At 41.7% G+C, this 12,064-nt stretch overlaps 1 protein-coding gene and 1 non-coding gene across 2 annotated transcripts in view; both read right to left on the bottom strand.

The window, feature by feature from the left end:
* Positions 1–12,064, bottom strand: part of LOC116094893 — a 71,116-nt gene that overhangs the window by 55,025 nt on the left and 4,027 nt on the right.
* LOC116095193 lies at positions 6,859–7,003 on the bottom strand. Its single transcript, XR_004120511.1, has one exon. It is a non-coding gene; the product is annotated as a small nucleolar RNA SNORA48 (small nucleolar RNA).

The raw sequence follows: 12,064 nt of genomic DNA on the forward strand, positions 1-12,064 counted from the left end.
CACACACACACTCACACACACACACACACACACACACACACACACACACACATTTCAGACTCAAGTATGATCATTTTTAGTGTCCTCTAATATCCCTTGTCTAAGGACCAGGGCTTGCACCCTGGCTTTGTAATAAAGAAAAAATAAAATAAGAGCATCAAGGGTATTAAAAAACATTGTGTGCCTGAGAACAGCTAAAAGGAAAATCCCTTTCCCACAGATTACTCTTGTTATCCCATGGTATAAAAATGTTCATGGTGGAGACGAGAAGCCAGAAGGTTGTCCATAGAGAGGCTCCAGGATGAGGACTCCAGAATGACTGTGTCTTCCCTAGTAATTTTAAGCCTTCTTTGATGAAGTTGCCTTTATCTCCCAGTCAGACTACTCTGGTCCTCTTTGCTGGACAGTGTAAACACTGACTTTTGTGATGTTTCACTGTCTATCATCTTCATATTTGCTCTCTTTCTTTCTCTTATGACATGGTTCAAACTCAATCATTCGAAACTGAAAGTATGATTGCCAAGATGATTCTCTGGGCTGTACTGGGCACATGCATCCCAAAAACACAACTACATGATATCAGTTCTTTCAGAGACTACAAACTGGCAATACTTGGATATTTAAAAAGATTCTAGCTCTTTTGTATCTTTAAAAATATCTATCTAAAAATTAAAAGTACACATTTCATATAAAATATGAATAACTTCCTTTGAATGAGATAAAAATCTGATGACCTCAAATCTTATAGGGACACCATTTTAGGCAGGGCAATATATCTAATATATCTTCCTTTAGGGAGGCTTCTCACCCACCCCTGTCATATCCCTAACACTGAGAATGAATGTCCATTATCATCAATATTGCTTTCCTTTTCTACTTACCACAGGTACATATTCAGCTATAAAAATGTCTTTATTAAAAATGAGAAGTGAGTCAACAAGATGGCTCAATGAGTAGAGGTGGTTGTGGACAATCCTGAACTCAATCTCTGGGACCCATACAGTAGAAAAAGATAACCCACTCCTGCAGGGCCTCTGACTTCCACACTCGTCCTGTATCCTATGACAACCACATACAAACACACAAAAATAAATAAATGAAAACTTCTTTAATGGAATGAAAATAGAAACTCAGAAGTTGCCGGGCGGTGGTGGCACATGCCTTTAATCCCAGCACTTGGGAGGCAGAGGCAGGTGGATTTCTGAGTTCGAGACCAGCCTGGTCTACAGAGTGAGTTCCAAGACAGCCAGGGTTACACAGAGAAACCCTGTCTTGAAAATACCAAAAAAAAAAAAAGAAAGAAAGAAACTCAGAAGTTATCCTCTCCTGGTTTTCTCTAACATTAGCTATCCTTCTCACTCATTGATGCTACCTATCTGGCTTCTGTTGGGACTTAGGAACCAACACCTCAAATCATGGTACTTCAGCAGGCTGATTTGAACTAAAGAGAGCCTCACAATCAAGATGTCTCTTATTTTCTCTCATCTTCTTGTCTCTCCACCTCTCCCCATTCTTTCTCTCAAAGCATAGGAAACAAAGATCCCTGTTGTGGTGGTCTGAATGAGATGTCCCACAGAGCCTTGGACATTTGAACACTTGATCCCTGTCTTATTACTGTTCGAGTGTGTGAACCATAGAGACAACATGACCAAGGCATATTATAAAGAAACCCTTTAACTCGGGGCTTGCTTAAAGCTTCAGAGTTTCAGAAGATTAATCTATGATCATCATGGCAGGGAATATGGCAGAAGATAGGCATGCACTAGAGCAGGAGCTGAGAGCTCACATCCCATCCATAAGTAGTAGGCAGAAAAAAGAGAAAATATGACTGGGCCTGGTGTGAGTTTTTGAAGCCTCAAATCCCATTCTTCATGCCACACCCCTTCCAACAGGGCCAGACCTCTTAGTCCTTCCCAAACAGTTCTACTAACTAGGGACCAAGCATTCAAGCATATGGGGAGGAGGGTCATTCTCATTCAAACAACCACAGCCCTCAACTGATATCTTCCTTTAGGGAGGCTTCGGAAGTGCAGCATTATTGGAGGAAGTATGTCACTAGGAGCAAACATTTCTAAGCCTTGCACCACTTCCAGTGTGCCCCCTCCCTCTTTGCTTTGTGATTGAGATTTAAGATCTGAACACTCAGCTTCCTGTTCCTGCTGCCATGCTTTTGTTCCACTATCACAGATTCTAACCCTCTGGAACCATAAACCTAAATAAATTCTTTCTTCTTTAGGTTGCCTTAGTCATAGTGTTTTTATCAATGCAACAGAAAAGTTACAAATACACCTATGATGACCTACTGTGACTTTCAATTCAAAAACAGCTTTGTTAACACTCAAATCTTATCTGAGTAGAAAAGTATTGCAGAATAGTTGATCACACGCCTTTAATGCAAGAACTTTCTGTTTATTGTAAACAAGATTGAATACAGCAACCACAGGTCAAGAGGTAGAGCAAGCAACCAGTTGACAGAGAATAAACAGGAAAAAAACAGAGTGAGAGGAAGTCAGGAGGATGAATAGAGACCACAGGAAGTAGGAAGGAGGGGCATTTGGTCTGGAAGTGTGGAGAAGAAGGGGCATTTTCCTTCTAGGACATCAGCTGAGGAGGAAGGTCAGCTGAGAGCTTTCTCTGCCTCTCTGAGCTAGCAGGCTTTCACCCCCACATCTAGTTCCTGGGTCTTCATTTGGTAAAATCAAATAATTGGGACTTTGTTTAAAAACAGCAGAAAACTACTAAGTCTACCCTGTAACATCTGTTTGATGAACCAGATAAGGGACAAAAATGGGAAATTCAGCAGCTTCAGAAGACATCTAGGAACTGAATACCAATTTCATTTTGTCCAATACAAACCCAAGCACCTGGTTGACACCGTTCTTCCTTCATGTCTTGCCCTGAAGAAATGAACCACTTTGAATCATGTTCTTTACTTTTGCCATGTATGTAGAAATCTCTGCTCCCTGCAAACTGCAGCCTCAGTTTCCACCCTCGATCTTACATAACTAAAGTAAATTCTTTCAGAATTGTTGTGAACCTGTCCCTATGATCTCATGAAACAGGAAATTTAACCCAAATGAAACAAAACTAGAACTGATGCTCCAGCCAGAGCCCAAGGAACATTGCCTCAGGCTGTTTTCTACTCTTTCTCTCCACCCATTCCCCTTAAAGATTCTACATTTGCAATCTCAATTTCTGTGGTTCCCATTTTTTCCCCTTGTCTAGATAGAGCATGAGACAACTAAATCATTATGTCACCAGGATCTCTTTTTCCTAGGGTGTCTTGTGCATGTAATGATCTTATGTTTATTTTCTCCCTCGTCATCTACTATCAGTTTATTTCAGTATTTAGTTATAAAATCTCCAGAAGAGGGAAACAGGTTGGCAAGGCGGCTGAGTAGGTAAAAACATTTGCCACACAACCCTGATGATCTGAGTTCAGTCTCCAGAGTGCATGCAAAATAATCTAGATCGAATGGCTCTATAAACACAACCCTAACACCTCTGTGGTGAGATGTGGAAGTGGTGAGAGTATAATATTACTGCTACAATACAGTACAGAATTAGCCATGGTACAGCAACAGAAACAAGGAAGACCCTGTCTCAAATACAAGGTGTGAGAAGGCTAAGCTGACTTCATGACAGGCTTCACATTAGCAGTTCAGGAGACTAGGCCTAAATCTGTTTCCAAGAACTGATTCCAGACAACATGAGGCCTCAGAAGCTGCCCTGCCACCTGGCCTGAGGCAAGGACAATGGGTCAGCAGCAGTTTCCAGACCTCCCTAGCAACAGTTTCCAGTCCCCACACCCCAGTAATGGAAATGGACCCCATAAAGATGGACCCAACAGATTAAGATAGAGGTAACTTACCCCAGAATCTTCTAATGTGCTTTAAATGAGGCCTGTGAGCTCACTTGGTTTGTCTATCATGGTAATGGGAGACCCCAGCATGCTGGAGTTCTACAGAATAAAACGCTCTTTGCAATTACATACTATTTGAGTCTGGGGTATCATTGTTCAGTGAATCATGGAACCTTATAGGTGAAAGCAGAGAATCAACTCCCAAGACATTGTCCACTAACCTCCATACAAATGTCATGGTATGTGTCAACACACACATACAAACACACAAATAAAATGACTGAAAGCAAATTTTAAAAACGAGAGGGGGAGGAAGAAGTTCCTTATGCCCCTACCAAAATTGAATTTGTGAATTTGTGTCTGATTTTCCACCTGGATTAGAATCAAATAACTGGGGGTGGGGGGTGTAGGTTTGAGACAGGTGTCACTGTGTGGATCCTAAGTTCATGGACAAAACGAAGATAATAATAATACCTACTTTATAATCTCACATGAGCCTTAGAGTAAGTGCACAGCATAGAGTTTATGTAGTAAAATGCACTTGAGCTTTTGCCATGCCTTTCAGAACACACACACACACACACACACACAGAGAGAGAGAGAGAGAGAGAGAGAGAGAGAGAGAGAGACTGGAATGCTTACAAGTTCCTGAGTGGCAGGAATACCTTTGTTATCATAATTGGTCCCTTTAATAACACTTGAGTTTACTCTAATGAAGCAACACAGTAGAACCTCTAGCCAGCTTTTCGGCAGGACAGTCAGCAAGAAGACCAAGAGACCAGAGGCTGGAAGTCTCCTTCCTACCTACCTCTCTCCATGATATAGATGGAAGCTCATGAATTGAGAATTTAATGAGTTTACAGGATCTTGAACACTAACGATACTCTACTTTCCTCCTGTCCTGCGGCCCATGTGCCTTTTTGTTGTATAGCAATATTCTCCTAATAGAGACATTCTACCTAGGAGGAAGGCTGCTAAGAAATATACAACTCCAGAGTCCCTGTAAACCCCTTAAGCTTACAAGATTCATCAGGCTCTTTCCTATCCAAGATCATGCAAGTCATGAGAACTGCTTGGCATCAGTTTCCTGGTATTGTTCCTTTGGAACTATTCACCTTGTTTTTTGAGACAGCATCTCTCATTGGCCTGAGGCTCACTGATTTAGCTAGGCTGGGTAGATAATGAGTCCTAGGGAGCCTCCTATCTCTGCCTCACCAGCTCTAGGATTATAAGCATATGTCAACATATGAAGCTTTATTACATGGATCTTTGGGGTCGAACTTGATTCTCTGCATTTGCAAAGAAAACACTTTACTGACTAAGCCATCTACACAGTCCATGAGTCATATTACTTATATCAAACTATATCAACAATGATATAGTCATTGTTGATATAGTTATATCAACAATGTGTTTTAATGCCATCTAATTTTTGAGTCATCTCTATTTTACAAATTTCTCTTTATAGAACTATTCTTGGAACTGAAGAAAGAACTAGAACAGTGGTTAAAAACACTTGTTGTTCCTGCTGAGGACCTGGGTTCAATTTCTAACAGCCACATGGTAACTCACTACGATCTATAACTCCAGGTCAAGGAGAAACAGTACCTGCTTCTGACCTTTGCAGGCACCAAGCATGCATATGGTACACAAATATACACACTCATACACATAAACACTCATACACATAAAAAAAAGAGCATTTTAGAGATTTTTATTTATATAGTAAATATATATAATAAATATATATTTTATTATTAATATATATTTTATATATTTATATTTCTTTCATGCTCCCTGCCCTCCATTTATCTAGCACTATAACCTAAAAAAAAAAAAACAAAAACAAAAAACACTCCTCATTGAATGGAATGGTACACTAGCTATTGGGTTCAACAATTGCAGGAAAAGCAACTATGTAAACATGAGTCCTAGGACTCCCTAATTGCTAATCTTCCATCAGTTTCCAAAGCCTAGTATAGCTAATGATCTTCAGATAGCACTCAAGTGCAGACCAAGGACTCACTAGCCTTGTTCTTTAATTAAAAGTAGGATAATTCCCAGCACCTGGGAGACAGAGGCAGGCAGATTTCTGAGTTCAAGGCCAGCCTGGTCTACAGAGTGAGTTCCAGGACAGCTGGGGCTACACAGAGAAAGCCTGTCTCGAAAAACCAAAAAAAAGAAAAAAGAAGATAATGTTTAACTTGTAGGGAAACAATGTGTTGATCCAAAGAATCACAGAAACTGGCCTCAGAGACAAAGTCAACTGTCAACACAAGGACTTCAAAGAAGAGAAAGAAGAACACAAGCCCTGGCTGAGAAGACCTCTCTAGTCATGTGATCTTCCTACCTACTGTCCCCTGCACTCCTTTTCCTCTCTATAAAAGTGCATTTTTTTTCCTGCATTCCTTGAAATAGTCTTTGTTTAGTGGCCAATAACCCTTCTTCTGGGGGGCAGCCCTTAAATAAACCTGTTTTCTGTCCCACTGTTCTGCCACTTAAGTATGGGTTCTCAAGAGGTGAGTTCATAGATGAGTCTGGTAAAGACAGTAAATGAGGGCCATTGAAAACGCTCAGTGGTTAGAGTGCTTGCTGTACAAGCATAAAGAACTGAGTTTGATTCTAAAATGATCCACACAAGATAGTTATTGACAACCTGCTAATTAAGCCAATTAAAACCTCTGGAGAATTACTTCTACCAGAGACCCTACTAGGTGTTGAGTGAATCAAGGGAGAACTGAAGGTGTCTAATGTCTACCTCCATCTAATAGGCCTATCTATTATAGGCCCATTTCTCATCTGATTAGGGTCATAGTAGCCAAGGCAGCAGTCCCTGACACCCGGTTCCTATCATCATTGGACGGCATAGCATGGTGGCAAGCAGGTGTCTATGGCCCGCCTGTGCCAGAGACTGGAGGGCATGTCTGTGGGTGGCATAGTGGTCCTCTGTCTGTCTTCTTCCTCCCACACTGCACTGCCTGTGTTTGATTTGATTTTTATGAATCCTATGCATAAAACAGCTGTGGCCACCCAGCCAGGCATCAAGCTAGGATAAACAAAGGACTGCCATCTGCTCTGTCCCTGAATGATATAGAAACACCACCAACCACCAAGATGACTCTTTGCCCATTGTCGGGAGAAAGATATGGTCTTTTGTTTTGTTTTGTTTTGTTTTTTGTTTTTTCAAGACAGGGTTTCTCTGTGTAGCCCTGGCTGTCCTGGAACTTACTCTGTAGACCAGGCTGGCCTCAAACTCTGAAATCCGCCTGTCTCTGCCTCCCAAGTGCTGGGATTAAAGGCATGCGCCACAACCGCCTTTTAAACAGAGCAACAAGGCAGGCAGCCTTCTATGGTGGTTTGAATAAGGATGTCTTCCATAGTTTCAGATATTTGAGTGCTTAGTCTCACCAGGGGTACTATTTAAAAGGATTGGGAGATACGGCTTTGTTAGAGTAAATGTAATACTAGGGGTGTGCTTTGGGGGCTAAAAAGCCCATGCCAAGTCTAGTCTCTCTCTCTCTCTCTCTCTCTCTCTCTCTCTCTCTCTCTCTCTCTCTCTGACTATCTGCATGCTGCCAGGCTCTCCTGCAAGACCATGATAATATGAAAATGAACTAAACCTCTGAGGCTATAACCAAGTCCCCAGTTAAATGCTTTCTTTCATAAGAAAAGATATAGTATCTCTTTCACAGCTATACAATGGTGACTAAGATATCTTCTAAACATAATCACAAAGGGGTGAATCCTGCCTTATAAAAGGTAAGTTTTACCTTAAGAATGGCCAGGGGTAAAAGCTTGGACCAATTTTCACTGGTTTTCAAATTAATTTAGATAGGGTAGACTTAGTAGTCCTGTGCATATATTCAACCTTTCCAAAGCTCTGAGGTCAACAGGTACAATGAAGCTTCCAAATTACAAGTAAGGCTTTACTGACCATTTGAGCTATGGACAAAACAAAGGCAGGTCCATTATCTGACTCAAATGACAGTGGCAGCCTGAACCTAGGAATAATCTGCCTCTTAACCACTGCCATGGCAGTCTCCTTCTGGATAGCAAAGATTTCCATCAATTTTGAGAAGGTGTCCAAAAACACTAGCAGACAATTATACCTAATGTAAGAGAGCCTCATCTCTATGAAACTGACTTTTTTTTTTTGGTTACCAGGGGCTAGTCCCCTCACAGAATTGGTGGGGGCTCATTTCCTCCCTTGCCTTGGGTTGACTTGTATGCAAGAAAGACATTTAGAGGCAGCCTGCCACCTCTCAGAGATGTAGAATCTGGTGCCTGGAATCAGTTAGCCTGATGGTACCCAAATGGGGAGTCTGGAGCAGTTGGCACACCAAAAGCATCCAAGGGCCTCAGGGATGATAATTCTTGAGTTGGGTCCTGGGAGCTTGCCTTATTCTCATCTTCCTGGGAATAGGTGGGTTGGAGAAGGAGCTGTGGGTCAGGAAAAGCAAGGGGCAAGACAGAAGTGGGTTCTACAGGCATCACTGCTGCTTTTCAGGCTGTCTGATCTTCCCTCCAGTTTCCTTGTCTTCAAATGTGTTCCTATGTGATGTCTCTTGTGATGACTAACATCGACCTCCTTGAAGAATCAAACTACTGTAAGGAAAGTGAGAGGTTTTTTTGTTTGGGGGGGGAGTTTCTTCGTTTTTCTTGTTTTCAACCTTGTTTTTTCTTCAGTAATCAATAGGTCTCTATCTTTATAAAACATGTCGTAGACATGAAGGGTAGCAAAATTATACCTGCAGGCTTGTTTATCTGTCCTTTCCCCAACACAAGGCTTGATTGAGAGCCATCAACTCTGCCTTCTTGGCCTTCTGTGCCATACAGCAAGGCTGGTAGTACCCACAATGGCCTATGACTGTATAGTTACTGATGCTCCTGCTTTCCTATGTTGATGACTAGGTTTGTTTCTATTGGTAAACAGACTGGCCTCTGCTTCAGGCAAGGGAATGTCCTGGAGATCTGGGCAACTGGCCTGAGAAATGTCCAGCAAATCCTCAAAGTCATGGAAGGAGACTTCAGGATTGTCATCATGCATCAATGTCACAGAGTAGAGACTTTGTATAGCAGTAGAAGTGAGACAGAATTGATGAACTAACAGGCTCTGATACTAAGCGATCCTTGGACATTTGGCATCTATTGGCATTTGTCCATCTTAGGATGGTTTTAACAGCATGAAAAACCATTAAATTCAGGTTCTGGCCCAGGATAAGTTTGTCAGCTTCCTTTCTCAAACCAGGAAGAGGATTTCTACACCATACCACCCCTTAAAAAGAATCTCCCTACTCTCAAGGATATCCCAAATCATTTGGGCCTGTCTCCCTTTGCCCAGAACCAAAATTGAATTCAGTATATGGACTTACTTCCTAGAAGTGTTAGAAGGACTCTGGTTCTGTATAAGGAATATAGTAGTCACTCCAGACATTTGCAAACTCAGTGAGAGACTGAGGCCCTGGAATGTCTGTCAGGGAGCATCTCCCTGTAACCTCTCCCAACCTGTCAAGACCAAGAGTGAGGCTGAGTCCCACAGATCAAGGGGGATCTCACTGGGGCCTCCAATTAAATTATTCACATAAGAAAGTTACTGGCAACCACATTGACTAAGCCAATTAAAAGTTTTACGTTTTTGTTTTTTTTTTATTGATGGCCAGACGAAGAGTGGACTTGTGCCTTTGAAAAGTCTCTTGGTGTCCAAGCTCAGGAGTACAGAATTTTTAAAAGCAAAAACTAAAAAGACCATAATTTACACCAAAGTTAGGTGAGGGTTAGAGTAACTTTGAAACATTCATTTCTAATAGAGTATACCAATTATTTTAGATAATAGCATGCCAGATATTTAAAGACGTATCTTTTCTAGTTATTTTAGTTTACATTAATTATTTTGGTTAATGCATCTGAACATCTTCAAGGCCACGGAAATCTCAAATATGTTACTAAGGTAGACATAACTGTTGTGGGGGATAAGGAAGAGAGCTGAGAACTGTCTAAGCAAACACAAAATGGGGTCAAAACAAAACTGTAGTCATTTGAACTCCAGCACTTATGTAACAAATGGGGCATTTCTTTTCACAAATGCCTACAATTACTACATCATTGGGGAAGATGAAGACAAATGGGCTGCTGAGGCTTGCTGGCTGCCAGGCGACAGGGAAAGTGAACTCCAGGTTCAGAGAGATACTTTGCCTCAAAAATAAGGCACAGTAGGACTGGAGAGATGGCTCAGTGGTTAAGAGCCCTGGATGTTCTTCCAGAGCTCCTGACTTCAAGTCCCATAATCACATGGTAGTTCACAGCCATCTAAAATGGGATCTGATGCCCTCTTCTGGCAGGCAGGTGATATGTATAAAATATATAAATAAAATACAGCTTTTATGCAGTGGTATGAACAAGAGAGAGATGCCCTCCTCACCCCTTGCCATTTGTGGCAGGTGGGAGAGCAGGAAAGCTGGCCCTGCCTCTCACCAGCTACATCACTCAGGAGAGCTGGCCCAACCCCTCACCTGCTGCAATGGGTGAGTTAGCCAGGGCAGTGCTAGTATCTCACCCTGGTGGTATGGATGCTGGAGAACTGGCTGGCTGACCAGCTTAGCAACTACCCAGACCCAGATCCAGGGCTTTCAGTTGGCCCACACCAACATCTACCATCTATGAACTGCTGGAGAGCATGAAGGAGCTGGTCTTACAGATCCAAAGCTGCAGGACCTCCATGACACAGGGCAACAACAGAATATCCTAGAGGAGGCCTGATGAGGACCCAGTATTGATGGTGTAGCAGAAGCCAGAGGCCTTGAAATGAGTGACTCAATGCAATGAACATCTGCAAGTAAAGCTGCGTGGACAGAGGGTATACTGTAGGACACACTCACATACTGCAGCTTCCACAACAAGTTGTTTGTTTGTTTGTTTGTTTAGTGGGGAGGTTATAAAGGCAGAGGGTAGATATGGAGGGACAGGGAGATGAATGGGATTGGGATACATGATGTGTAATTCACCAAAAAATAAATAAAAAGTTAAATTAAAAAAAAATAAAGTGGAGTGACAGAACACATCTGATGCCCTCTGCTGGCCTTCACATATGTATGCACACAGAGATATGCATACCTGCACCTACATGTGTACATACAATATACACAAATGGTAAATGTAAGTGAAATATTTCCCTGAGTTTTATGAGACATTCTAACAAATTATTGAACCTGAGAAAAGAATATAGAAATCCCTGACTTATAGGTGGTTGATAAGAAGGAGGAAGGGCCCAGACAAGGTTGTCATTGTATTAGGAATAGTGTTGTGGTGCTGAGCCTTATGAGCTGTATGACTCAAAGTCAGAAAGGGATTGAATCAGGAGGCACCCAGCTGATGTCTGCCATATGATTGGAGAAGCGTCCACCTATCTAGTTACAAGTGCTCTTTGCTGAAAGTGTGGTAGGAATCTGTTGGTTTGTGTATCCCAGCAAATGCTTTATACACAGTTGCTGTTACCATGAAACAAAAGCAATGGCTGCCAACATTGTCCAGGACTGATGGGATTGGCTGTCAAGTGTAGAAATGGCCTATCTTCAGAATATATTCATAAAGCAAGAACTGCAATTAAAATGTAACAGTGCCCTCATGAGCCTCAGGAGATGGGGTGAGTTTAACACTTGTGATATGTTTGTACATGTCAAAAGTCAGCATGGGAAAGTGGGAAGTATTCTTGGATAACAGTAGGTAAAACGGCTAATTCTAATGAGACCTTGGTTATCAAGGGGAGATAGCTTCAAAAGAGTGCTTCCGCTCCAAGCATGAAGACCTACGTTTGAATCCCTGGCACCCCCATAAATACCTAGTCAAGTGTACATGTGGCTATAACCTGAGCATTGGGAGGCAGACAGAGGCAGATCCTAGGAGCCTATCAACAGCCAAATCAGCAAGCTTCTTGTTCAGTGAAAGACCCTCTCCCAAAGAAATAAAGACTGTAACAGTGCAATCATCTAGTAACTTATCATCAGCTAATGACTTAACACAGACCTGGAATTTGCCTGAACAATTCATATCCTAATTTTTAACATTTTTAAGTATTTATTCTTTGCTAATTTTATAAGTGTATGCCATGTATCTTCATAAAAAACAGCTCTTGTTATCTCCTCCCTCTCCCTACAGACCTCCCTACACACCCTCCTCCAACTTCCACATCTTCTATTTTTTTTTTTT

The sequence above is a fragment of the Mastomys coucha genome, unplaced genomic scaffold (genome assembly GCF_008632895.1).
Source record: "Mastomys coucha isolate ucsf_1 unplaced genomic scaffold, UCSF_Mcou_1 pScaffold17, whole genome shotgun sequence".
In the NCBI taxonomy this organism is placed as follows: Eukaryota; Metazoa; Chordata; class Mammalia; order Rodentia; family Muridae; genus Mastomys; species Mastomys coucha.